We start from the raw sequence: 5,480 nt of genomic DNA on the forward strand, positions 1-5,480 counted from the left end.
TTCTTTCCTTCATTTCCTTTTTGTCCTACATGTTCCCAGTTTCTCTACCACATTTAAATTCTTACCACACAGATTTCTTCTATTTTAAATTAACTTTATTGCTATGTGTTTTTCATACATAATGACCCATTCACCATAGGAAATTTGTCCAGTACATAATACATCTTAAGTCTATTTTTCTCATCCCCCTTGCTTTATTCCTTCTCCATTTACAAAAGTTTGTTTTCATCATTTTCCTTCCACTATTTTTCAAAAATCCCCTTTTCCTGCCTGGAGTTTAGCTCAGCAGCACAAGCACCTGCCTGGCAAGTGTGAGGTCATGAGTCGGATCCCTGGTACAAAAAAAAGAAAAGAAAAAGTATCCCTACTCGCTTCCTTTCCTTCTGCTGCACCCATCCCTTGTTCCCTAATTCCTTCTTTTTTCACGTTCTTAAACATCGCCTTTAGGCATCTCTGGGCTTAATAGATAAAACGGATATATCAGGTCACCTGTTGGATATGTCCATTTAGATGACACAAAACACCATTTTTAGCAAGACTGAAAGTGAACTAGATTCCTCACAAACCTACTCCTTCTCTGATATTCTTCATTCCAGTGTGTAGCACTTAGTCAAGGAGATAAAAAATATTACATCACCTCTCTTATGCCACTAGGTCATGCTTTTCTCCTCCCATTTTTCAAATCTGATCTTTCCATCCCTCAATACGGTTTCCAAAGTGATCTACCGAAAACATAAATGGGTCACTTTTACTTAAAAAAAAAACACTTTTTTTTTCTGTCTTTTTTCCTTTTTATCGGTTCCAACATGGAACTCACAACTGCCTCCTTGCGAAGCAGGCACTTATGCCACTGAGCTAAATCCCCAGCCCCCAAAAAACACTTTTCTAACTCTCTGTTTATGCAAAAAAAAATTAATCAGTGATCTAGCCCTGCCTACCTCTGACACTTATTTAAGCAACATGGGATAGACTGTAATTCCCAGAGTTAGTCGTGCTATTTCATGCCTCTGTGCTTTGATTCACTGTCTTCCTGTCCTAAAATTCTATCCTTTTCTCATCGCTTTCTTGCCTGAGTATGTATTTGCTCATCTTTTCAAGAATCCTTACTTCCAGGAAGTCTCCCTGTGCCCTTGTCTCCTTGATTTCCCATGGCAGTCTGCTTAACGTTATCACAGCATTTACCTGATTATCTACGGTCCCTATTCACTAGAGAATGAGCTCCTTGAGGGTAGGGAACAAATTGTAGCTGGCTTCGTGACAGAAAGTATTGTACAAAATATCTACTGAACTGAACTTTTCTTAGCAGTAAGTTTTTTAAAATTCATATGTGCAGTGAAAGGTGCTGATAAAAAGGAAAATTCTCTTAAATACAAAAAGTACATTATAGGTTACCAATAGTGGTATTGGTAGAAGACAACTGATCCAATAATCTAAACTTTTAAAACTTCTATCTAAATCCTTTATAAAGAGGGAATAAAACACAGCAGTGTACTCTGAGAATTCTGAATCAAGGGAATTTTCTGTTTCCCTTGTGGAACAGTTTGACGCAGACAGGTTTTGGAATGACTAATAATTTCTCAGATCATGTTAGAAATGATAAGTTCTATATAGCAGGTGTCTTTCCCAGTGTACACTGACAATGCAGAGGAAAAGTACAGCTAAGGGATTTCAGTTCCAGAACAACCTCAGTCTGTATCCATTCTCCAACAGCTGCTGGTAGGTGGTTCATTAGAGTAGCATGAATATCCACATTCTTGAAAGGATGGCGTTAGGAAAAATAGTTGCTTTCCTCCACCACTTACCTACATTTCTAACATCCATGAAGTTTAATCTATCAAAGAATTTTAAAAAGACAACAGAGTTGTAAACACATTTGAGGTGGCATGTTAATGCTAATACCTACTTCCATCCATGACTTTTCCCTAGAATTTATGGGTAGTAACGTAACCATGTTTAAACAATAATGAGATAAAAATACTTTTTTATTTGGTACTGAAGTTTGTACTCAAGGCCTTAGCAATGAACTACATTCCTAGCCATTTTTTATATTTTATTTTGAGAAAGGATGTCACTAATTAGTTACGTTGTCCAGGATGGGATTGAAATCCTTCTGCTATTGAGACATGATGCTGGGATTATAGACATGCACCACTACACCTGGCGTGCACATTGTGAAGCATACATACGCACTGGTCAACTCATTTATAAGCAGGGCAAAAGAAATGTTGTGTAATATATGTGAATTAAAACATTTCATTGTATTTTTGCTCAGTTGATCAATGAATATTTTTCAGCTACTTAAAATCATATTATTCATTTTATCACTGTATAAAAATCATCTTTCTAGACATAGCTGCAATTTATTTATGACTGGATAATAATTTTATCATTATCTAATGCCATATTTAACTCATCTAGACTAGTGCTATAAAGTAAAACATTGTAAAGATGCAAATGCTTGATATTTCTGTTTTCCAGGAGGGCAGCTAACAGCTATTTATGGCTATGGAGCATTCAAATGTGACTACTATCACGAGGACCTGAATCTACCATTGTATTTCATTTTAATTATTTAACATTTAAACAGTCATAAAGGGCTAGTGGCTACTATGTTGGACAGTGCAGATCTAGGCTACAAGGTATCTTAGGAGAAGTTTTAGAAAATACTTGTTAAACAAAGAACTTCAGTGTAATGAAAATATTATCTACAGTCAGTTAATCCATATTACTCTTTCTGTGTCTTCCTATTAGGGAATTGTAAATTTTTGTATGAAAAATATCTTCATGACCTAAAGAGTTCAGTGAATGTGATGTTTTTTGAGAGTACAGGACATCTTAAAAGAATACTGTATATTGAAGTATATTTTTGCAATGTGACATTTTATTGTTTCCTGGTGCCTAAAAAACTTTAAGTGAAAAGCCACTATCACCCTTATCTGTGATACCCTCCAAAAGGACTAAGAATAACAAACAAGGAAAACATTTGGTTCTATCATGTTGTATCTTATTGGATTTCTTATGTGTGATAGTATAAACAAAAATTTTTATGGACAAGGAGATATAGTACCCATTGTTTGTTTTCTGATATTTGGTTCTGAATGCCCTGTAATACTTTCATTCTCTTGAATGGTTTTATACTATTTTGTTATGTTTGATACTATAGTGTATGATGTAGTGTATACACAAACATTTCAAGGAAAGAGAAACTATGGTAGCTACTGTTATATCAGGTTGTGTTGTGCTGAAACACTATGTTGCTTAAATTGCTCTGTTCTGATCTGTTTTGTTATGTCCTCTTTTATCTTAATCTTTCTAAAATAAAATAAAATAACATAAAAAGAAAATTTTACCCACAGAAGTAATAGTTGTACCAACCTGAATCTAAGTCATTAGAAACAGCAGGAATGTAGTGTTTCAGGGTAAATAAAAACTGATTCACATTATTAATTTAAATAACATTCATTTAAGATTGATAAACATTCTCTTTCAATCATATTCAATTTTGGTGATGGTCAGGCCGGTGGAATAGCATGAAGCTTCAAACATTTCATGAGAAAAAGGCAGCCCGTTTTCTCAAAGTTCCTAGTCCAGCTAGGGAAATTCAAGGAAAGAGATTCCTAACTTGTTGTATTATCTTCAGTTTGTGGAACAAAAAACAAAGACCAGAGGTTAAGGAACAGAAAGCAAGTGATAAAAAGGTATTGCTACTTCCTTTCCTTTGCTTGATAGAAGAGAAAGATAAAGTGTGTGCAGGAGTGCGTGCGTGCATGAACACAGGTACGAGCATAAGCCTCGGGGTTTAAGGGTAGTCAAAGGGGGGACTGAAGCTGACTCTTTCTGTGTGTCCAATTTGAAACACAGTTTAATGAAAAGAGAAGCTGTGTAAGTTGCTTAGGTCAGACAGTCAGCAAATGAGTTGTGTTTTAAATTTGTATCTGCCTGACTCTAAACCTGCTCTCTGTAGATTTTGTTTTATCCTTGTCTAGACATTCTTCAACACTGTTAATGTTTACTGTTCTACCTCTTTTCTCCTTTAGTGGCAGTTTTTCCTCGGATTTAATTCTTCTATATACTCTTCCTTGCTACTTCTCAAATTCTTTTCCTTTTCTCTTAAATCACAGGGTTTTTTTTTTTTTTTTCCTATTGTACAAGTAGAAGTAACGCTCATTTTGGCAGCACATAAACTAAAACAGAAACAATACAGATTAGCATGGTCTCTGTGCAAGGATGACAAATGAATAGAAGCAGCACCAAATGATGGTTGAACTTTTAAAGTGTTCACTTATTCATATCTCCTGCCCTCATTATTTATCTTCCGAGAATTTATTCTGAAGAAATCAGTAGAGCTGTATGCAAAATGCATATGCAAGAAGTGTAATCCAAGCACAATTAATAGCATTGAAAAATTAGAATAATTGTAATGTCTAATAGTAGGGTTATTTCCTTTTAATAAACATTTGTCATGTTTTATATATATTTTTATATGTATTTTAAAACAAAAAGAATAAAAACAGATTTCAAAACAAAATAACAGGAGATTAATAATGGTTAATATATTGCATATTGTTATCTTCAAAGTGGTTGCTCAGCTTATAGGATATGGGCATAAAAAAATGATCAAACAATGAAAGCACAAACCATTCTTTTTGATGGGCTAACAGAGAGTAGTGGTATAATTACCTATCTTTATATATATATACATATATATATGTATATATATATTTTTTAAAGTTCATTTTTCAGATAAAAAGATAAGTTGAAAAGTCAAGAAATTCTTTTTTCCCACTCTTTGGGTTGGAGACACTTTCATCAGAGACTAGAAAGTAAAAGGATTATGACTTACCACCTAACAATAACTAATTATCATTCTTAATCAGTGTAACAACAGTAATTCCTTTTTGGCACAGGCTCTGTACTGGGTGGATGGCGTAAATTAACTGCAAGTGTGTAAGTGCTCTGTCATTCCAGGGAGAAAAATATATTTTTTAATTGCAGTGGCCAAAGAGCTCATCTGATTTGGTTTAGGACATCTACACAACACTTCAATTATTGATATTATCAAAGAGCTTTTTAAAAACGTGAGTTATTGCCATCCCTATAGACAACAGTAGGAAACAGTATCTTGTTTAAAGTACAAAGCCAGGTATGGTGGCACATGCCTGTAATCCCAGCACTTGGGAGGCTGAGGCAGGAGGATCTTTCCAAGTTTGAGCCAGCCTGGGCCACAAAGTGAGCTCAAGGCCAGCCTGAACTGCATAGTGAGACCCTGTCACAAATAAATAAATAAATAAAATAGAGTAAATGTTAACAAGGGGCAAGGAATGTAACTCAGTATAGAATGCCTGCCTAGCATGCACAAGGCCATAGAAAAATAGAAAGAAGAGAAGGAAGGAAAAAGGAGATGGCAAAATTACATGTTAACATAAATAACATATATAACTCTTTGAAACAAGGTGGTAAATAGGATAATATACTGTCAG

At 34.7% G+C, this 5,480-nt stretch overlaps 1 non-coding gene across 1 annotated transcript; it reads left to right on the forward strand.

Moving 5' to 3' along the window:
* The first annotated feature begins 4,160 nt into the window (after positions 1-4,160).
* On the forward strand, positions 4,161-4,262 carry LOC111754635 (U6 spliceosomal RNA). Its single transcript, XR_002789317.1, has one exon. It is a non-coding gene; the product is annotated as a U6 spliceosomal RNA (small nuclear RNA).
* Positions 4,263-5,480: the final 1,218 nt, after the last annotated feature.

The sequence above is a fragment of the Cavia porcellus genome, unplaced genomic scaffold (genome assembly GCF_034190915.1).
Source record: "Cavia porcellus strain 051 isolate PalLab524CR breed Dunkin Hartley unplaced genomic scaffold, mCavPor4.1 scaffold_10, whole genome shotgun sequence".
Classification (NCBI taxonomy): domain Eukaryota; kingdom Metazoa; phylum Chordata; class Mammalia; order Rodentia; family Caviidae; genus Cavia; species Cavia porcellus.